The 23,264-nt window shown below is 42.7% G+C and overlaps 1 protein-coding gene across 2 annotated transcripts in view; it reads left to right on the forward strand.

Moving 5' to 3' along the window:
• Window positions 1–23,264, forward strand: part of Rab30 (RAB30, member RAS oncogene family) — an 85,472-nt gene that overhangs the window by 15,034 nt on the left and 47,174 nt on the right. Inside the window, exon 1 of one of the 2 annotated variants that reach the window (XM_005379805.2) lies at window positions 5,754–5,935. The exons of the other annotated variant lie outside the window; for it this stretch is intronic. The gene's annotated coding sequence lies outside the window, so the exon portion shown is untranslated. Of the gene's footprint in view, window positions 1–5,753; window positions 5,936–23,264 lie in introns of those variants that run through there. 2 annotated transcript variants of the gene reach the window in all.

Below are 23,264 nucleotides of genomic sequence, written 5' to 3' on the forward strand. Positions count from 1 at the left end.
AGCTTTTCGAGTTCCCAGACGCACCAGAGGGAGCTCTTCCAATTCCCATGTCATCCTTTGAGGGTGTAGATCAGCACCTCCCAGAGAGATATTGTTTTCTCCTAAAGCATTAATGTGTCCCCCTTCCCAGGTAGTATATGACCAGTTAATCTTTGCAATTTGTCTCTTAGAAGTGGCTAAAAAAATAATCTGAGAGAATGCTGATTGAGGCCAGCTAGGTTTATGTGTTTGATCTTGTCTCTCTCTACCAAAAAGGACAATCGCAGCTTAGTACTCCAGATTCTATCTTTGGAGCTCTGAGAGAACCTGGTTCTCAGAGGCCTTGAACTGTTAAGATTTTGACAGGATCACATGGAGTCTGAGTCCTCCTAATCGCTGCCTTGGGGTCCTTCCTTCCCTTTCAAGGTCCCTGGTGGGCTTGGTGCACGGTGAGGAATGTTTTTCCAGTTTGCTTTGCAGACCAAACATTAATTTCAGGTCATTTAACTGCCTAGAAATGTCCAGCATGTGGCTACATAGGACATAGAAAACCAACCTTCGATACAGGTTCATAACTTACGAGAGTGGAGAACAGTCTTTTCTACCTACGCCATTTCTCTGCCCTGATATTCCATCGTTTGAGCTGCAGTGGAATGAATAGGAAACAAGAATTCAGGAGATGGAGCTTAAGTCCTGGCTGAAGTCCTAAGTCCTATGATCACTGACCTGTCTGGGCCTGTTTCCCTAGCTATAAATGAAGGGCTGACAATCACAGCTTCATTCTCTTGTTCTGAGTTAAATAGTTCGATATGTTGTATAAAAGGGCTTTATAACAAGGCTGTCACATGCGTTACAGATGTCAGTGCTTGTTGATGTACCCCGAATTTGGCCCTGTGAGGAAGCTTGCTGGGCTCTCTGTGGGGTGCCTACTCTGTCATCACTAGCTTCAGTTCGTGGCAAAGTTGATCAGTGTCCAAGGAGGCTTTCATAGCATCACTTTCCTGTTTATTCCGGTCATCGTCCCAGTTTTAGTCTTGTAAATGTTACCAGAACCGTTGGTGGCTGTTGAACATTAGAAAGCTCTGGTCAGGCTTGTGTACTTATACCCAGAACTGATTACCCTGGAGTAATGATTTCAACTTTCGGTGCTGCATGTGGATCCATTTCCCAATAAACTGCAGAGATGGTTATTTATGAGAAGTGAGCTTCATCTTGCTTGCTAGAGTTGAGGGTGGGGGAGAACTGAGAGTATCTTAGGAGGTAAACCCCAAGCCAGCTTCGGAGAATGAAAGGAAGGGCGATGAGAGAGGAACTTCTGTGAGTGACTGACCAGTTTAAAGCTAGAAGCTCTTGGACATGGAAAAGGGTCTTTTGTACATTTTTGTTAGTTTGTTGGACTTATTACCCTGTTCTGAGAAACTTTTTAGTTGTTCCCTAGACACTTAGGGATTGTTGTATACTTTCCTTTCCTTGGGACTTCAAATGATTGCTATTCTGTCTTCCCGAGACTTTCATTAGCATTCTTTAAGTTGCAAATGAAAGAAACCCACTTGAGCAAAGATATAACTTGTGGGAGGTATTTTATGTAACTATGAGCAGAATCAGCTGAGGAGATATTAGAACAGAAAACTTCCAAAGCACCCTCCTAATTTCAATGGTTTAATACAAATGAAGTTTTTTTATTCATATAGCAATTCAACATGGTTGTTCCTTTTTTTTTTTTGGTCTTTTTGAGCAGGTCTCACTATGCAGTTCAGGATGGTACTGAACTCACTTTGTAACCCAGGCTGGCCTCAAACTCACAACGATCCTCCTGCCTCAGCCTCCTGAGTGCTGGGATTACAGGCATGCACCACCACGCCTGGCTACATGGTTGTTCCTGATTAGGCCACTTTTAGTGTTTCAAAGACCTAGGTTGCTTCTGTCTTTCAGCTCTTCTTCTACTCTGAGTTTTGTCCTGCAGTTTGGAAAAGAGATCGGAGGATCTTATGTGGTAGGTTTTTGTGGGCTAGGTCTCATAGTGGCTGATCTCACTCTGTCTTCATTCCATTCATTTATAATCAGTGTCTGGCCCCACCTAACAATGAAGGATGCTGGGAAATATCACCTGCTTGACAAGCAAAAAGAAGAAATGAAACAGTTTGAGGAGAACAGCTAGATAATTTGAATGACATAGGATTTCAAAGGGTGTCAAGAGTGTGTCTGTTGCCTTTGCTTCTCTCCTGCATAGCAAGGTTCATGGCCTCTTATTGTGAGCTCTAAATCTCACTGGCGTGAACACTGGAGAGGGATTGACCTACACTCTGACCGGCTCTAAATAGAAACTCTCAGAGAATAACAGCCAGGGTCAGAATCATGTGAACACCCCTGAGGCAATCACTGGTGACCAAATGGGCAGAATGACTTAGAAGAGAGGTGCCGCTGGGGCCCCACCTCTGCTGCTCTTTGAGAAGGTGCATTACTGTACCAGTTACCTCTTTTGGCTCCACTGAAAAGGTCCAACCTCTTTGTTTCTACTATCATGGAAAATTCAATGCAATTTTGTAGTCATTTTTGCAACCTTCCTTACCATAGCCACTCCAAATAATTGCATTTGTTGAGTCTGTGATACTATTGTTTCTAACATGAGCTATTATTTTATATACCACTGAGAAAAAAGAGAAAATCGGGTTCCAAATAAAATGACACCATGTTGAGATCTGACCCATTGTAAAATGCATCTGTCTTTTCTCTTTGCTGAGACAAAATACCCAACACCCAAAGTTAAAGGAGGAAATGTTTATTGTAGCTCAGTTTATAGAGGTTTTAGACCTTAATCAACTGGCTCCTAGGCAGGGTGGCATGGAAGAGGGGTATCACAGAGGAGAAACAGCTCATGGCAGGCAGAAGGCAGAAAAAGCAGCAAGCGGCAAGTGATGCAGTGACTGGACCCTCTTTCTGTCCCTTGTATTCTGTCCAGGCTACATGCCCTTAGGTGGGTAGCACTCACACCAAGGTGGGCCTTCCTGTTACCCACACCCAGAACTATGCCAAACCAAGCAGTGGACTAATTTAGTAGTCACCCTGGATCACAGCATCACACACTTAATACCAGCATCACACACTGTAGATCCAGCTACCTCTGAAAAGCCCAGCTATTACCACATGAGGCTTTGAGGGAACATCCACACATAAGCTGTAACAGCCTCCTAATTTCTAAGCTGTCAAAATGTTAAAAAAAAGTTCTCAGAACTGATGAAAGATGGCACTTATTACTACCCAACAAGCTGTATACTTTCCTGCCTGGTACTACTGCTCATTTTGTTTCTCCAGTCCATCCTAACTAAAAAAATAATCTTAGGTCAGGTAATAAGACGGATTCATCTTCTGCCTTCTTAATCTTTTACTGGCTTTTCCCCCTTTTCAGCTGTGCCCTGATAATCTGATTTTCATCACTTTAATTAACAAAAGCTTCACGAGGCAGGTTACTTATGCAGAAAAAGGTTGATTTTGCTTACGCTTTTGGGAGGCTGGAAGTCCAGACAGCATGGTGCAGACTCTGGCGAGGGATGTGTGGCTGAGGAAAGCAGAGAGAGTGCTCATAGGACCAGACCACACGCGGAGGCAGGAAGCCGGAGAGAGTCTCAGGGGCCAGGCTCAGGTTTTTATAACAACCTCCTCTCATGAGAACTCACACTAGGGGACCAGCATTCCCTTCTGAGGACCCAGTGGCCTGAGGGCTTCCCACCAGGCCCCACCTCTTAAAGATTCGTGCCATCTCCCAACAGCAGCTGTGGATCCTGTGCCTCCGACACATGGACCTGTGAGCGGAAAAAGCAGCACTATCCTCTCCTTCCTTTTTCATTCTAGGACTAGGATGTGTTGCGGTATAGTGTGCACTGAAGGCTTAAGAAGCAATATGACAGGATCCTGGTTCTCAGAGGACTTACTGTGTGGATCGTAAGGGCAGTGGGCATGGAGACAAGCATGCAAACAAATGAGTGAGGATTATAGCTTCTGTGATTAAAGTCCACAGAGTACAGTGGGTCCATGGGGTATAGTGGGTCCCCATGCTGGGGAAATGATCAGTTCTACCTTGAAGGGTGAGAATGGTGTGTTGCTTACTCTTAGGGTGGTTATATCCTATTGAGAGAATATGAAAACCAGGCACTTGGAAGGCTGAGGCAGGAGGATCGCTGTGAGTTCAAGGCCAATGTGAACTGCATAGCAAGAACCTACCTCAAAAAAGGAAAAGGAAAAAAAAAGAATATGCATTCTCTTTTGAGTATTAATAGGTAATTATTTCCATAGATACTTGGTAATATTAACTAAATAGACCTCGGTGTTTTCCAAAGCCTGTTTAAATCTCCTTGTATTGAACTTCACTTTCAAGATGCATGTGTGGACCCTTCTTTGGGAGAACATTGATGAGTAGTCTGAAACAGCTTTATAGAGATGGAGTGAGGAGATAATGGGATTTACCCTATTGTGGAGGCAAGCTGCATTTTAAAAAACAATTTCCTACCTTTCAGAGGATTCTGTTTTGGAACTTAGTGGCTGCTCTGGAGCGCATGCCCCAGCAGGCAGAGGACCCTGTTTAGGACTCAGGGTTACCCTGAGTTCCACTAGTGAGCTTAAAGGGACAGAACTTAGAGAAAATGTGGGTGAGGCTGTTTGGATCTGCAGTTAGGCATGGCAGGACCTTTCCTCAGAGGGCCCTGAGTTCAGTGTGGGTTCCTCATCTCTGAAGCAGCGGTTCCAGCTAAGGTTGAACCCATGAGAAAACAGCAAGACTCGGGGAAGGAAAGAGACTTGTTTGAGATTTGTAGAGAGATCAACAGACAGAGCCAGTGTGTATCGGTTGTAGTATTAAAGTGCAGCTGAGTCAGGGAAAAAGTCCAAATTTAAACTAGTCTCTTGTCTGGTGTTTGAAGAGGCTGAAAATGAGCATCGAACTATTCAGGATTTTTTTCCCTCAGGCCAGAGCAAGTTACTTGACGGTGGTAGTAGTGGTGGGGATGGGTAAGGCCTGTGCATTTACCTCATCATGGGGGATAGCAGCCTTATAGAGAGGTGGGCTCTTCTCTAGTTTCCAAAGAGAAGAGAACTCCAAGGAGCTTCTTTGGAGGAAAGAAAGGGTGGAATCTCTAGGTGAACTTTGTAATTTCTTTCTTTTTTTTTTTTGTCTTTTTGAGGTAGGGTCTTGCTATGCAGTTCAGGTTGGCCTTGAGCTCACTTTGTAGCTCAGACTGGTCTCCAACTCTCAACAATCCTCCTGCCTCAGCCTCCCAAGTGCTGGGATTACAGGCGTGCACCACTACGCCCGGTGGACTTTGTAATTTCTAAGCAACAGTCTGACATGGAGTATGTGGTTGTAGGGTAATGTATTTGTAGAAGGAGAAGCTTGATTGAAGGATGGGGTAGGGGAAGCACCCCCAGGCCCTCTTCAGAACTTTCTCTAAGCATTTAAAAAGAGAAGCAGCAAGAGAGAAAAAAGAAAGAAAGCCATCCTTTGAAATCAGCGAAAAGGTTTATGCCCAGCAGTGATTTATAGGTGTACAGAGGAGGAACATTAGAAGAATAATTGCTGGATGTTTATTTGGGAAAAGTATGTGTAGTGTGCATCAGGACAGGGAGCTTTATTTTCTCTTTTACCTTGCGCTCACTTCCATTAGTGTTAATAGGATCATATATTCTAGACTTCCCTTGGCTTGCTTCCCTGACAGAAATGTTTCACTTCCTTGTTTTGGTATTATATATTCTTAACAACACAGAGAAAAGAGAAATAGAACACTGTGAGCTAAATGACTGTATATGCTTTATTGTGGACCGGGCTTATTCTCTTGGGTCCATCACTGTTAAGATTATCTGTTCCGATGATCTGTGTCTCTGATAGCCACTACTAGACAGCTTTATAATTTTCCCAGGGGAGTTGCTCAGGGGACGGCTGCATGCACTTTTTATTTGCTAGAACAAGGTGAGTCTTGATTCTGCTTATCTGGGCTGATAGAGCTTTATGTTCCCCTAACTTTGACATCCATCCTGGGGGGATTTATGTAGGTAACCATTTGATACACACTGACCCAGTTTATCATCTTGGTAAGGGATTTAGTTCTTAGGGTGGCGGCAGCAAAATCCATTTAGTCAATTGAGCAAATAGCAGTTGAGTTCCTGTTGTGTCTTGGGTGTTGTTTCAGACCTGGGGATAACCCGTGTGAGCAGGCAGAGTCAGACTGTGATTGGAGGAAACGCAGCAGAATAGAGCCCTGAAATGTCAGGGTTGGAAGGGATCTCAGAGACAATTGAAGCCGGAGGTCAGCAAGCTTTTTCTATGAAAGGCCAGAAAAGAATTTCTATTAGGCTTTGGGTTCCACGTATGGTCTATAAATTGCTTTTTCTTTGTCTTTGTAACCATTTTCGCTTGTAAAATTCATTCTAGGCTGGGAGTGCCGGCATAGGGTGCATTTTGCCCTTGAGCCCTCGTTTGCAAATCCCTGGTCTAAGAAAATGCTCTCATTTTACCAGTGAGCAACCTGAAGGCCAGAGGGCGAAGTGAGCCTCTGCTCTACCCTTTCTCCCACCAAGGTCAGCTAGTTCTTTTTTTTTTGAGACAGGGTCTTGCTCTGCAGTTCAGGCTGGCCTTGAGCTCACTTTGTAGCCCAGGCTGGTCTCGAACTTGCAGTGATCCTCCTGCCTCAGCCTTCCAAGTGCTGGGATTACAGGCGTGCGCCACCACGCCCAGCGGTCAGCTAGTTCTTGACATAGCTGGATCCGGTGGCTCTTCGTAAAGAATCCTGGGGTCAAGCCCACACTTCAAACTGCGTAGGTGCTTCGCAAAGGCGTAGCTGTGGTCCGGAGGGAAGTCTGACTTACTGAGTTGTTCTGGGTCATCTCCCACATTCCAGGCAGTGTGCTTTGATTGGGGGTGGAAACTAAGCACTACAAAGTTCTAGGTCTCAAATGTGGAAAGTGGCGCATAGAGACAAGTAGTGTGGAAGCCCGGGAAGCCATCCGTGCCGCTGCAAGCGGATGCTGCAGTGGGTGAATGGATGAATCCATTCAGCCATGGCGCCTCCCCTACTTACCTTTTGGAAGCCACTGTCCAATCTAAAGGAATGGGGTAGGGACCTAGCTTCTCTTGCAGTTGCTTGTTTTATTTGGGTGGAGGTGGGGGCGGCTACTTTGTAGACCCCATATATGTGCAGGTAGCCAGTGAGGTTAAGAGGACTAAAATGAAAAAAGATTCAGTCAGTCACCAGAGAAAGATGATTTGTTTGGCTTTGAGGTTTATCTGTGCAGTGGTGTTGAGACACATATGAAACCATACGAAACTGATTATAGAGACTTTTAACGTGGTAGAGCTTGAAGAGATTTTAGTGTCTCTGTGCTGAAACCTCTCATTTAACAGGTAATGAGTGTAAGGCATAAAGATGTTAAATTAATTAACGCTGGGTTTTGCAGCTAATTCACAGATTCTCAGTGTTGATTCTTGATTTTAGAAGGAAAGTAGTGCTCAGACATTAATAAAGGCTAATGATTATGGCCAACATTTTTCTAAAGTTTACTGTAATATACAAAGTAGTATTATCTCATTTAATTCTGACAAGAATTCAGTGTAATAGATATGTCTACCACCCCTGTTTTGTAGCTGGAGAAACTATGTTTAGAGAGATTTAAGTAAAATCTGCCTGGATAATCCAGCCAATTAGCCATAGAGTTAGGATCCAGACCCAGGCTCAAGTGTTTGATCATGTATCTGCTCAGAGCCTGTATCAGTGTTCGCTAGAGAGACATGTGTAATACAAGATATACAAATGTATAAGAATATACAGCATTGGCTTACAGTGGCCACCCTCACAGTTGGACGTGGTTGAGTACAGAGGGCATCCTCACACTGGAGACCCAAAGGACCCAGCTGAAGGTCTGGAGCTCACTGCAGTGTCCCGTGCCAGTCCGTCGCAGGAGGCAGATGGGTCTGCAGTGGAAGGCTGAAGAGTCTATGCCGGAAGGCTGAAGGATCTGTGCCAGAAGCTGGAGTCTGCGCTGGAAGCCAGGAAATGACATCCAAGGGGCAAGTGAGGACCGGGGTTTTCTGCAGAAACAGAAGCAGGTCTGTCCTTCTTCCTTGTCTGGGCGATAAACCGCCCTAGGGTGGGTCTTTCACACTGTAGGGTGTGGAATTGCTGAGCCAATTTAGTTGAGCTTCTCTTACTCAAATTGATACACTCTACCAACCATCACACAGCCCTTTACATCATCTTTGCCCCATGTTTGGACTGCGCCCCTACGTTAGTTTGTGAGCTTCTTGAGGGCAGAGTCCAGGTTCCCTTCATCTGTATTTCCTCACCCTGAGTTTCTTGTGTAAAATTTGCCTTAAAAGTGTTTGCAGGGATGGGTGAACCAGTAGGTCCATACTTCACCCCTCGGGACAAGTGAATGGGAACTCAGCGGCTGAGCCAGGCCCCTGTGTAAGTCTGCTGACATCTAGTCTTTTTACGAGACAGAGGCTCACATGCAGATGTGCGCCAGGAAAAGCTATTTTTCTGCAGCTGTCTTTACCGTGTCCTTGAACACTTTTGAGAGTTAATGTGCACAGTAGAATTCTCTTTGAACATCAAAGGTTCCTTGAAGACGTGGCAGCCTGGTTGGTTTCTCTGAATCTGATGAATTCTGTGTTAGGCAGCTAGAAGGTTCTTTCTGCATGTGATAACTTCTGCTTTTTGCACAGCCATTTTCAAATTGTGGTTTCAAACTATATTCTGAGGCATCTTGGGATTTGTGAGCCAGAGGATTGATTAAGTCTGTAAGGAAATCAGGCATGTATTTGGCTTCAAGCCAAATAATGCTTAATACGAACATCTTTACTGTGTTAATTTTTCAGTTCTGACAGGTGTGAACAACCAACTCATTAAGTGTGTATACTTGCGATGTTTTCTTCCCTTTCTTATGTAAGTTGAATGCTTTTCTCTCCTGCTGTAGGATAGCTCCAGAGGAACTTTTTAAAGTCAGAGACTTTAAATACATTTGTAGAAATTGTTTAGAAAAAAGTCTCTACTTAAATTACTGTTTTTTATTTTTATTATTTTTTATTTTTTTCTGGTACCGGGAATTGAACTCATGACCTCACACTTGCCAGGCAAGTGCTGTGCCACTGAGCTAAATCCCCAGCCCCAAATTACTGTTTTTTAATAAGCATAATGAATGGCATATGTTTAACACTGATTATTAGTTGGGTTTGTCTGTACAGCACAATAAAGCCAAAGTCCTTGGATTTCAGTTCAGAAAGCTGTATTCTTTGAATGTAGGTCCCTGGGTTTGTTCAAATAAGCCAATACACAGCGTTAATAATTGCTGCATATCACTTGGGGGAAAATCTGAGTTAAATAAAGGAGGCTTTCATTTGGCTGGGGAAAAAAAGATTTAGGTTTTACTGGTAAGGCTTTTTAGGGATTTTAAGGGAGAAAAGATGTAATACAAGATACTTGTCTCATTTGTAGGCGTTTGAGTAGTCTCTTAAAATAGAGAAACATTTGTTTCTCTAGTTTGAATATTTGTTTTCTAACACAAAGTAGTTCAAAGACCTCTTGGTGTTTCTTGCCAAAGCTTTTTTTCTTTTGTACCTCATCCAGTCCTGCACATGTTTTTGATTATATCAGGAAGAAAATCTCACTTAATCATTACTTGCTATTAAGATCTACCTTTACACATTTCTTAATTATCAGTGGATCTTACAAGTATATGAGGGTGTAGCCCAGGTTTACTGCAGTTTGTGTCTGTCCCCCTCCTTTGGTGGCAGCGGTAGTGGCCTCTGGGAGGAGGGCCAGTGGTAGGCTGGCAGGAAAGGATGAGAAGGGTCTCTGCGCTGCATGGCGGCTTCCTGTGTTACCACGTAAAGATTCAATGTGTCCATGTTCTGGAGACAGGCCTATTGGTTTTTCTGACTTTTTATTTCGAAAAATTTCAAGCAAACAGATCAGTATAAAAAACGTTAATAAGCCAATCACTTAGATTTACAAGTTGTTAACATTTTACCACATTTGCTTTGTCTTTAGAGAAGAATCATATTTACATTTGGAGGTAGGCAGATATCATAATACTGTATCTCTTTTTTTCTTTTACATAACCATAATACCATTATCATGTTCTAGAAATTTAACCTCAATTCCATGATATTGTCTAATATACATATAGTTTATATTTACATTTTACCTTCAGTCACCTAACTTTTACTGTGTAAGAAGTCATAGCAAAACTTAGTAGCTTAAAACAACTTCCTCTTATTAATGTTCATAATGCAGCGAGTCAGTTGGGTGATTCTTCTGATGTGAATGAGGATCAGCTGATTGGCTGGGGGCCCTCATACATGTACAGTCACCTGCCAGATCCGCTAGGGATAGGCTGGTCTGAGCTGGCCTCAGTTTGAACGCTTATACCTGCTCTAGTGTCTCTCAGAGAGTAGGCCAGTGGTGCTCCCATGGCTCATGGGCAGGTTCTGAGGGAGAGAGAGAGAAGTGAGAGGGAGAGAGAGAGGGAAAAGGAAAGGGAAAGGGGACAGAGCCTCTGTGGCCTAGACTTGGAACTGGCCCAGCGTCAGTCCCGTGTTGGTAGTCTTTGGCCAAAGCCAGTCACAGGTTCTTCTCGGAAGGAAGGACTGTGAAGTCATATGGCTCAGAGGCGTGGATCAAGAGCTGAAATAATTGCAGCCATTTTTGTAAATAACCTGTCACGTCCCTATTCTTCACATAAAATTAATGTTATAAATGTTAATGTAGCTGTTAATTTTTGTTTGTTTTGTGGTGCTGGGGATTGAAACCAACACCTCATCTGGGCAAGCATTCTGCCACTGAACTACATCCCATCCCTGTTGATTTGTTTTAAACCCAGGTTACAATCAAGAATTGCACATTAAATTTAGTTTGTATAGATTTTATAAGAAACATGTAGATATATTTATATACTTATAAATATATTTTATATAAATATGAAAACATTTTATATATTTCAGTCTCTGTATTATACCATGTTAAAAATTTTAGGCGTAGTTTCTTAATATCTCACAATCTGAAATGCCTAGTTATTTCTCCATGATTATATGCAGGTTAAACATTTTGTGCAAGTATTTTAAGTAGCTGATGCATATTGCCTGTTGTATCACAACAAGAGACATTCCATATTCATTTGTACAGATTATTGGTGATGCTAAGTTCAGTCATTTGGCTATGGGTGGCATCTGCTGGATTTCACAATCACAAAGGTACGGGTTCCTACAGAGAGATATGGCTTAAGTCTGGAAATTCAGTGTTAACATTCTTTGAATCACATGAACTTACATCCAAGTAGTGAGAAAACCCATATCATTTTAAGCTAATATGGCATGATCCAGCTTGATCACTCTTTGCATTAATCAAGCATAATTCAGAATAACTTTTCACACTGTCTGTATATCAAAATCTTCCTTTACTGCTCTCTCTGTGCAGAAGAGGAGGAAGTGACCTCTCCTCTCCCAGGGGTGGCCTTCTCCTTATGCCTTCTGTCCTGTTTTCTCTTGTCTTTCTAAGATCTCGCTTCTGTTTATTTCTTACATCTCCTCTATCTTTTTTCTGCAGTTTTTCATTTTCTTTTGTCATCTGCTCTTTACCTCATATGCTTGTCAAAAGTTCTTTGCTTTACTTCAACAGGCTACTTTTCCTGTCCTTCTTTTTGTTGCCAAATTTCTATAAAAATCGTATGTTTACTTTTTTAACCATTCATCTGATTGCCCTTTGAAACTTAGTTCTTTCCTCCACAACTGAAGTCAGCCATTTTTTTTAACACGTTGTTGTCTTAGATTTCTGCTTCCTTTTGGAAGTCTTAACTGTATTAGTCAGTGTTCTGTCACTACACAATGTTCGAGATAGTGAACTTATAAGGGGAGAAGTTTTATTTTGCCTGAAAGTTTTGGCTATACCAGTTCATGATTGATTGGCTTCATTGCTTTTGGGCCTGTGGTAAGGCAGCATATTATGTTAACAATGCATAGTGGAGCAAAACCACTCACTGCATGGCAAAAGAGCAAACAGAGAGAAAGAGAAAGGGACTGGGGTCCCATAGTCCACTTGAAGGGCATACCACCAATGACCTAAAGACCTCCCACTAGGTCACACCTCTTAGAGATGATACCATTCCTAATAGAGCCTTCTGAGGACCAAGCCATCAATACACAGGCCTTTGGGGGATATGTGAGATTCAAACTATAGCACCTGGCTTTGTGCCTGTCTCCTCCCTCAGCTTCCATTTACCGTGTGCTTTTGGCTCCCTGAGCACTTCTATGGCTATGAAGTGCTTCTCATACAGCTGTAACTTGGAGCATTTCCCTAGCAATTTTGATATTCGTGAGAAAGAACAATAATAATTCAGACTTTTTTGGTCTGTACATGACAATAAGATTTCTTAGAACCTTTTTATGTTGGCAGTTTATCTGCAATTTGTTATTTTGGCTTTTTTTTTTTTTTTTTTTGGTACTGGGAATCGAACTCAGGACCTTGTGCTTGCCAGGCAGGCACTTGTGCTACAGAGCTATATCCATGGCCCTTATCTGCAATTTGAAGACTGTGGATTTTTTGGAAACTTTCAATTAAATTGATGCAAATGCTATATAACACTAGTTTCTTGATGCTGTGCCTGGTAGAAACTCAATAAATGTTTGTTGGAATCATTCATTCATTCAATTATTCATTTATAAGTTCAGCAAATATTTATTAAATGTCTAGTCAGTGAATTGAATTATTTGTAACTAATAGCAGGTTGCCTTTTTCCTCCTCATATTATCTTTTTTTGGCCTTTTTTAGACAGGGTTTCACTATGCAGCTCAGGCTGGCCTTGAACTCACTGTGCAGCCCAGGCGGGCCTCAAACTCACAGTGATCCTCCTGCCTTGGCCTCCCCAGTGCTGGGATTACAGGCATGTGCCACCACGCCCGGCTCTCCCCATGTTATCTAAGTATGGTTTTCTCTGTCATTTTCGTTCTACCTTCGTTGAAGTTTTCTTTTTTCCCTATTAGAGCAATTACTAGCTACATGACTTTGTGTATGTGTGTGTGCGGGGGCAGAACTTGGTATTAAACTCAGGACCTTTGTAATGAGTTACATCGTCACACTGCTTTGTCTTTTCTTCCTTTTTTTAAATTAAAAATTTTTTTTCTTTGAGATGAGGTCTCACTAGTTTGCCCAGAATGGGCTCAAACTTGGATCCTCCTGCTTTAGCCTCCCAGAGTGCAAGGATTACAGTGTGCCATCATGCCTGCTTAGTCATTATTATGACTTCTTCCTTAACCTCTACAAATTGGTCTTCTAAGACGAATTCTTTTAAGACACGGATATTAATACAGTATTGGCTACCTTTTGCATTGTTGGGAGGATGTTACGAAGAAAATGCACATAGCACATGTTTATCATATAGTTATAGTTGTACAGTAATAGATGTCAGCTGTCAGAAAGTATCAGACACCAGGGTTTGCTCCTCACAGCTAACATCCTAAATTAGATATTTTTTTCCTCCATATTTCAAAGAAGGAAACTGAGATGCAAATTTAAATAATTTGCCAGAGGACATAGAGCTAACAAATTGCAGATATGGTATATTTAATTCCATAATATGCCTTTCACCTACACCAAAAAGCCTCTCGACATCTTGTATGACACTTAAAATTAAACTAGTAACTACTGTGTAGTGATTGAAATTAGCTAATACTGCACTGTTCTTACTTACCTTCTGAGAGGCAGGACGTTCTGCCCTTTTAGGGAAACTCCAGCCTGGTAGGCCACATTAATTTTATTTTAAAAGAACAGAATGCTAGGGCTTAGAAGGGTCTGAGGCAGTATTTTACCTGTGCGTTTACCTGAACAGTCTCTCTAGTCATCTAGCCAAGAGTTCATCAGGTTTATTCTTTACCGGCTCAAGGACAAGAAAGTCCTACTTCCCCCACACCTACTTCTGCTGTGCCTCATCCCTCTTTTCCAGCTTTGGCCATGACATAGCCCTTCCTCTATCAGGCTGAACTCTTTTCTCACACACTTCCATTCCGGTTTGGCAGCGATGGCCAGACGAAGTAAGTCAGAGCCCTGTTTCTTAAGCCAAACTTTCAGACTTTTGCAGTTTACGCTTTGTCTTAACCGCCAACTACCTTCTCTTCACCAAGTTAAGCAGTTTCGAGCCTTTAATTCATAGCTTTTCCTGAACAAATATAACTGGATGTACTTTCTGTGTTCTTCTTGGGTGATACTGAAAAAAGAGTCTGGTCATCTTCATTTTTGTTTATTTATTTTGAGACAGGTGTCCCTGTGTAGTTCAGCCGGCCTGGAACTCATGGTGATCCTCTTGCCTCAGCCTCCTGAGTGCTGGGATTATAGGCGTGCGCCACCACGCCCGGCTGTGGCCACCTTCTGAGCACCTTGCATTTCCTCCTGTCTGTCTCTTAATACATGGCAACATCACTCACTCGTTTGTTCAAGGTGGAACCTAGCAGTTTGTCCCTTTCATGATCCATCAGCGAGTCTTTCCTGTCCTATCCTCAAATATGGAATCCACTTCCACTGCTGTCCCCCTCACCTTGGTCCAGCCCTCCTCTGGTTGCTAACTATTGACTTCCTACAGTCTCTGAGTAGCAGGAGGGTTATCTCTGTAAAGCACAGGTCAGACCATGCCATTCTCCTGATTGAAACTCTGATTTCTCATTGCCCTTAGAACGAAATCCTAGCAGAACTTTGGTGGACCATGGAAAAAAGCTCCTTCTGCCTACATGTTTCTTTTCCTAGGTCTGTGAATGGCTGACCCATTTCATCTTCCAGGTCTCAGCTCAAATCCACTTCTCAGAGAGGCCTGGCCTGATCTCTCATCTGAGGCCTCAGACTCATCATCACAGAGCTATCTCTTGGATCTGCACAGTCATCTGTGCTCAGGAGTGAGTAGACTCATAACCGACAGAGCGAGAAGGTGCTGAAGTCATATTAAACATAGATTTGAATTTGACCTTTACCACTTCCTGGGTAACTTTCTGCAAATTACATTATTTCTCTGTGCTTCAGTTGCCTCAACTGCCTAATAGTAAATCTTTCTATGCCGTAAGATATTATGAAGGTAAATTAAAATATCGGCTGTGAATGCACTTGCTGTATACAATGCCTGACACATATTAATTAAGTACCCTGTCCACCGCAAAGGCTGGTGCTTAATTCTGAACATGCAGAGAAGAATTCTATCACGTTCCAGCCTGACTAATGGAACTTTTTGCGTGGTGTGCCTGTGTGTCTGGCTCATGGCCTGGGTATAAGATGGCCGTGCACCCCTTGCCTAGGGCTTGTCTGGCTGGGAACGCAGGGTTTCAGCTCTTGTGCTGGATGATTCTCAGCCCGTGACCCAGAGGTCCAAGCCCAGAGCGTTCACAGACCCCGAAATGTAAATGATCGATCCTGACATTGTGTGCCCCATTTCTTGTCGAGATGGATTAGGATGCTGTGTCTAGACAGCTGTCTCTCCTGGGAAATCACAGTTGCTCTAGGAGGAGGCACATGGTTTTCTGTTAAGAATACATAATGGGCCCAGAGATGTTGGGGTGGGGGCCGCTGTGAGGTTGTGTGGTCTGTCGAGCACAGCCGGCTGTCTGCCTCTCTGCCCCCGGGGGTCTTTGGGTCATGACAGTACCATCTTCACACAGGTAGGGTTAGCAGAGCCCACTGTGCACGGGCCAGTGGAAATGTAGCTATCAGCCTTCGCAGAGGTTCTGTGCCTCCGCTGAAGGACACTAGGAGACCTTGAGAGGTAAGCCTGGGGTGAGGAGTCCTGCTGAGAAGGAAAATAGAAATCTCGGTGCAACTTGCTTCTTGCGAGGTCCTAAAACCCTCTCCAGGCTGTTTGGGTGGGTAGAGATTTCAAATGAAAACTCTAGGATTAGATAGCCTTGGGTTCAAATTCTGGTGATGCAGTGTGCTTGGCCAGGCTACTTAATGTCTAAGCCTTACTTTGTTCATTGTAAAGTGAAGATCATGATTCCTATCTTGTCTGATTGCTGTGATGATTGAATGGTGTCATGTGTGCAGAAACCTTAGCCAATGTTCAGTAAATGATCGTTCTTTCTATTAGGCAAGATAGATCAGGACTTTGATTGACACTTTGCTGAGCTTCATCCGTACTGTACTTTGAGTCTTTGTTCCCCACTTGTCAATTGTGTGGCATAAACAAGTTGCCAACTCCCCGAGTTCTGTTTTTATCTATCATATGCGGTTTACAATTCCCACCCAATAATGAAGGTGAAATGATATCAGAGCTCCTGATACATGGTAAGTGCTGAAAATACTCATTTCCTCTTTCTTTGTCTCTCAAGTATTTGAAACGGCCCCTTTAAGCTTGTTAAGATTCCCTACTAGCCTTGTATGCAGCTGTGGGCAGACAGCTTTGGCAGAAGGAAAAGGCTCTCTCTCTCTCTCTTTTTTTAAATGACTGTTTCATAATCTGTTGGTGCAAATCTGCTTCGGCCACACCCGGCACTTCTTAGGGTTCCTGGGTCTTGCTGCAGTTAGCATTTACCTTGCTCTTGCCCAAATAACCCAGGAAAGTGACTACTCTGAAAGGCGTCATTGAATGCAAAATGGATTTTCTTTCCTGCTCTTTGGGACAAAGCTGGCTCAGGCATTCTTAACTGCAGAGGGAAGGGCTGCTGGGCCTGGACTGCAGTTGGACTTAGCAACCGGGGGTTTTCTGGTTTTCATTAAAATTCTCTGGCTGTCTTTCGAGATTGCTTCATTGGGTATGACTGCGGGCTGGAGCTGTTTATGCTGCTTTCTCAGCTATGCCCTGAAGACAAGAGAAAATTGAAAGTGGGGAACAGCCTGGCTGAGGGGATTTTCTCCGCAGTCTTTGCATGGAGGGACCCCTATTTATACCTGCAGAGCTTGAGGTTTGCCAAGTCTTAAATACAGGTGAGGAGGCAGACATAGGTGCGCTGAGAATACACAGTTACAGCTTGCTTTTGGGGACAGACTTGCTCTTGAGGCCATATGGAGGTTGCCAGGTAGCCGCCAGAGGGTCTCCAAGGTACGTTCATGAAACCAGCCAGATCTGATCATCCTTGAGAGGTGCTAATGGCCAAGGGAGGTTGGGGTTAAGAGCACTTCTTTCAGGGTGGCAGGCTCAAAAGTTAATTTCTGATTGCTGAAGGAATCTCACTTGTGATCGAAGCTTAAGTTGGAAAACCTAGGTTCCGGTCATGACTCTGTGATTAACTTGCCTTATGACCGCAGGCAAGTTATGTTCCTGAGTCTTGGCTTCGCAGTGTGGTTGTGAGGATTCACTGAGATAAATTGTGTAGCACTCTTGGTGTAGCATATGTTCTCAGCAAGTGGTAGGTATTATTATAAATTGGACTAGATTTGACCTGTCACTCCAGCTTATCAAAACATATTCCAGTTCTGTCATCCAAAACATTTGCTCGGCATCCCTCCCAGCTTTGTGTCATTTATGAATTTGAGGGAAATATGTTCTCTAGGACAAACTGGAATGTCTCTCACTGGAAATATACTGCAAAACCATAGTATTGTTTCCCATGGAGAAGCTTAAGATATGAGATATTTCATCCCTAGGTAACTTAGTAAAAAGAAAATGTTTTTCTGTTGTTTTTGATGGATAGATTGTGAGAAAGCCACTTTAATTGATCTTAGGTATAAATGTCCCCTAATGACACTCCCAAGAGAGCAAGACTAAAGTGCCAATTGCCTTTGGAATAAACTCCCTTTCCAGTCTTTTCTGCTCTTACTGTATCTTTAGATTCTGTGTGCTAACCACAGTGGACTGCTCATGGAAAAACCATTAAAATAAAACATATAACACATACCAAAGAGTGCTTTAAATATCCACTTACAATTTAAGGGAGAAAATTAAAATGAAAATTAAGTATCCACCATCCAGTTCATTAGCATCGCCGGCACCTAGAATCAGCTTGCATAACTTTTTCACCCTGGCAGTGATGATTTTGACTTTTGTTTTTGTTCTTCATTCCTTACTTTGTGGTTTATCCCCGTTTGTAGTATTAAACATACATCGTTTAGTTGTTTAACAACAGAAGCAAGCATTATAAGAAAGAATAACATTACTACTGTTAGGTATAACCTTTGGATCCTAGTCTGGTCTTCACTTCTGGGGGTTACAGAAGGGCCTAGTGATGAAGTGAGTGGGCAAAGTTATAGATAAATCCCAGGAAATATAAATTTCACCACTACTGGAATATGTGAGGGCAGGTACTGGCCCTTTTGTTGGAATTTGGGCATAGAGAGTGTGCTGCTCTGCCTTTTTCACCTCTAATGTCTTTCTGGTCTACCCGCGCTCTCAGGAAGTAGTCAAAGCAAACTCTTTTGCAGGACAAAGTGAATGCTCCACTAACCTAGACAGGCAGCAAGGAGGAGGCAAGCGGTTGCTTCGTGGTCAAAACAAGTAAAGTCAGAAGAGAATCTGGGGCATGTAGGGGTGTGTGCTTTATCAGGTTAAAAAGAGAGTACACAGAGCCAGTGATGGAATTTATTTCCCTAAAGTTGACTCCTGACCCTAATGAAGCCTCTAGTACTAACCTTGCTGTAATGGAGAAATGGAAAAGAAGGGCAAGTTGAATTGCACTGTAAGGAAGTAAACAGATACATATAAAGGAAAGAACATGCTCCGGGCAACTGACTTGGCTCCTGTGACAAATCAATAGCATGAAAAAGATAGAGTGATTTAAGAAATGTGACCAGAGCTAAGTGTAACGGGACATGCCTCTAACCTCAGCTATTTAAGGAGCAAGGAGGAGGATTGCTCGCGCCCAGGAATTCAAAGGCAGCCATAGCAACGCAGACCCTGTCTTAAAAAAAGAAGAAAAAAATAAATAAAAACAAAAACCTGTAACTGAATGTAATATGTGACCTTTGTTTTGATCTGGATAGTCTACTTGGTTTGCTGTAACAAAATGCCATAGGCTAAGTGGCTTTAATTTCTCTCACTGTTCTGGAGGCTGGAAATCTAAGATCAGATGCCAGTAGGGTTGGTTTGCAGAGGCCTATCCTTGGGTTACAGACGGCTTCTGTCTTGTGCCTCTTCACATGGCTGTCCCTGTAGGTTCACATCCCTCGTATCTGTGTTGTCTGTGTTCTCTGTTCTTTAACCACTTAACAGTTTACCCCAAATATCACCTGGGCCATGTGTTTGTTTATGTACTGACGATCCTGAGTGTTGCATGAGTTTTCATATTTACTGTTATATTATCTTATAAAAATTAATGAAAAAATACGCAAGATTTGGTCAACCTGTATTTAAATAATTGGATTGGTAAATTGTTAAGGACACTGACCAGATTAGATTAGGGCCACACCAATGGCTTCGTTTTAACTTGATTATTTCTCTAAAAGCAATATCTTGGATAGGGTTTCAGCATGTGATGTTTAGGGGGAATACAATTCAGTCCATAACAGTGTGTTACGGTTTATATCTAGATGTCCTCCCAAAGCCTCATGTGCTCACAGATGGAGCCTTTGGGAGGTGACTGGATCATGGGGGTGTGATATTCATCAGTGGATTATAGCTAAGTGTGATGTGGGAAGTGAAGGCTGGTTGGAGGAGGTGGGTCACTGGGGGTGTGGCCTGCGAGGGTCTATCTCCCTCCCTCCCTGCATGATCTTGGTCTCTCTCATTTCCTGACTGTCATGCCATAAACACATTTCCTCTGCCATGCCTCTTGGCCATGCTGCACAAAATTGGAACCAGCCAACTATGGACTGAAACATCTATAAACTGTGAGTCAAAATAACCCTTTCTTACTTTAAATTGTGGGAGTTGCTGAGTATAGTGGCACACACCTGTAATTCCAGCACTTGGGAGGCTGAGGCAGGAAGATTGCCACAAGTTTGAGGACAGCCTATACTAGATAGTAGGTTCAAGGCCAGCCTGAATTACATAGCAAGACTCTCTTCTAACAAACAAACATTGCAGAGTGGTGAACATCAGAGAAATGGCCTCTCTGAAGTTGGTGTCTAGATGCCAGAATACAGCAACATGAGGAAAAGAAAGAGGGAGGTAGGTGCTCAGGACCCAGCAAGGATGTGAAGTGAGAATCGAAGCCCACAGGGAGAGTGAAGAGAGAGACTTCAATGAAGAAGAAAGAGGTGGCAGGCAGCACTTTCTCCCTGAGCCCCTGCTCGGTGCATGGGAGGAGTGGCTTGAAACTTCAGATGCATGGTGACTGCTGCACTTCAGAGGCCTCCACAGAAAAATGCACCAGTGGAATGCAGCATCAGGTGCGGACTGCAGTGCCTGGTGAGTAATTCGGGTTTACACATCCTCCAGGAGAGGGCGTTTTTCCGGTAGCCATCTTGGAGAGGGGCCAACTAAGCTTGGAACTCAGGGCAGCTGTGGGCTGACTCCAGCTAGTGGCTCCTAGTGTTAGGGTGAGGCAGAACCAAGTTCAAGTCCATGGGAAGTCAAGAAGCCAAGTTCAAGCTGGCAGGAGACACGTGGAATGTTACAGGCTGAACAAATCAGGTTCCAGCCTCACAGCCAAAAACCAGTTTGAATTTCAGAGGAGCTAAATGTTCAGGCTTGCTGGACTATCCACTGTCTGGCCATAAATCTATGGATGGTTTGCTGGGATTAATCAACACAAATCTGGGCTCTGTCTGCCCACTCTGTCTACCAAGGACAGCAGACACATGCCCTGAAGTAGGCATGTTTTTTCTTCTTTACCTTTCTTATCTTGGGTTTTTTGCTTGTATTTTGTTTTTTTTATCTTGATTATCCTTGTTGTTATGAGTGTGAACATTGTTTCTAGTTTTTTTTCTTGTTGTTTTATTCTGCTCTTGTTTTTATTTCTTTTCTCTTTCGCTACTGTCTTCTTCACCAGTTTCCCAAAGTTTGCATAATCTTCCTTTGTCTTCCAGCCTTTCTTCTAATCTCTTCCTGTTACTATATTTTTCTATTTCCCCCCATCTCCTTTTAAGGTCCTCTGCCCATAAAATTGCCATAGTAAGGGCTTGTTTGCTGCATATAATTTTCTGGTTTGTTTTAGATTTTGTTATATAATCGCAAATATAGTTCATAGGGTTAAAGGTGGTGAATTAGTAGTTACCACAGTTTGTCATTCACTAGGCTGTGTCTGATGGTATTGTTATTGCTGAGTGTGCTATGTTAGCCAAGGTGACATAATTGTTCTAATCAGTTGTTCTTCCTGATATGCCAAGACTGAGCTTGCCTCAGGGTCATAAACAGTGCTATATGCCAGTGCCAAAGAACCAGAGGCTGGGCCAATTATGCAGCAACTTCTCAACCCCAAGAAATTGAAGAGGTGGGATCTTGCAACAACCTCAAAACCCAAAAACCAGCTACACTGGGACGATATCGCCGAGAAGTAGTCATTTCCTAAGGGTTCTAAATACAAGCAATAAAACTACCTGCCACAAGCAATTTGCAAGCATCAATCAGTAAAACACATTGCTAGCTGATAGAAAAAAAAAACAAACTTCATAGTTCCTGAAAGCACATATTTCAAATAGGGGATCTCCAGTACTCTCATTCATGGTCTCTTGTGACATCTGTAATACAGGCCAAACCAGATTTGAATGTGTGACTGCCGATGCTCTTTGCTGTGAGGACTCGACAGCATGGACCATCACAGTGAGAGAGGTCCAGGGCTCAGGGCCACCAACCTTTTGCTTAACAGCTGAATGTGCGAACTGATTGTGCCGCAGAGACGAAGTTGCTGGGTGCTATATATTCCTTGAATGCAAACACAGTTTTTTAGTCTACCATGTGGTGATTTGAGTAAGAACTCTGCTGGGTGTATATTAAAAAAAATTGAGGGAGTTGCATATTGTGTTCCAGAGATAACAAAGTAACTAAGACATAGTGTAATTGTAAAAAGGCACTTTTTAAATTGTGGGGAAATTTTATTATGGACTGAGTACTAGGTGACATAAGGATCTACTGTTAGCGTGGTGGTGCACACCCAGTTGTAGCTACTCGGGGAGCTAAAGTGGAGGGATTGTTTTATCCCAGGAGTTCAGGACCAGCCTAGGCAAGATAGTGAGAGATAGTCTCAAATAAAATAAAATAACATCAAATGAATAAATGTTAATATTTTTATGTGTAATGTGATAATAGTACTATAAGAAGAGACAAGTTGTGAAGAACATAGGGATGAAATAACACAATGTGGAATTTATATTTAAAGGAAAATAGAAAAATGTGGATAGATTGTCAGTATGGCAATTTCTTGTGAACTGTTGAATCTGGGTAATGGGCAGAAGGTCTACTTTTGTGTTTGAAAATTTTATAACCATATATTTGAAAGATTTAGAGTCATAGCACAAAAGGGTTTAACAACAACGGGTTCTTGGTGATGACTGTCCCCCAACATGTCTGCCTTGAGTTGTTTTTCTCCACTCAGCATGTGGTTGTCATGTTGGGGTTCTCTTGCCTATTCTGTCCTAGTCTTCTGCTTTTTATAGACCATCAGTCTCTAGGAGCTTTTTAAGAAATTTGTGTGGAGCGGAGCTTGGTGGTGCATGCTTGTAATCCCAGCCCTCAGGAGGTTGAGGCAGGAGGAGTGCTGCAAGTTCAAGGCCAGCTTGGGCTGCATAGTGAGTTCAACACACTGTGAACTATATACAGCAAGACCCTGTCTCAAAATAAAAAAATTTTTGCGTGGAATATGAATTGATGAGATCCAGAGTACTTGAAAGTGCCTTTGTTTTATTCTTATACTTGATCTATAGTTTGCCTGGCAATTGCGTGCTAAGTTGGAAATCAGTTTCCTTTACCTTTTAAAGTTATTGCTTTGTTGTTTTCTTGTTGCTATAGAAAAGTTGGAAGGGTTCTGATTTCTGATTTTTTGTAATATAGCCTTTTTGCTTTTTCCCTCCCTGACAAATTATGGAATTCTTGTCTGCAGTTTTATGAAATTTCATAGAAATTTCATAGAAATTTCATACTGTATTTAGTGTACTGGGCCATTTCAACCTGGCAACCTGCACCCTTCATATCTTCAAAGTTTGGATTATATTGTTATGCTTTTTCATCTTTCTGTTCTCTCTTGGGAGTTTGATTCATGCAGATATAGCCACCCTGTACTGGACCTTTAGAATATTCTTAGCTTGGGGCTGGGGATTTAGCTTAGCGGCACAGCACCTGCCTGGCAAGCGCAAGGTCGTGAGTTTGATTCCCGGTACAAGAAACCCCTCCCCCCCAAAAAAACCAAACAAACAAAACAACAACAACAAAATTAATGACTTTTTGGGGCTGGGGATTTAGCTCAGCGG

The sequence above is a fragment of the Chinchilla lanigera genome, unplaced genomic scaffold (genome assembly GCF_000276665.1).
Source record: "Chinchilla lanigera isolate Chin_1 unplaced genomic scaffold, ChiLan1.0 scaffold00013, whole genome shotgun sequence".
Classification (NCBI taxonomy): Eukaryota; Metazoa; Chordata; class Mammalia; order Rodentia; family Chinchillidae; genus Chinchilla; species Chinchilla lanigera.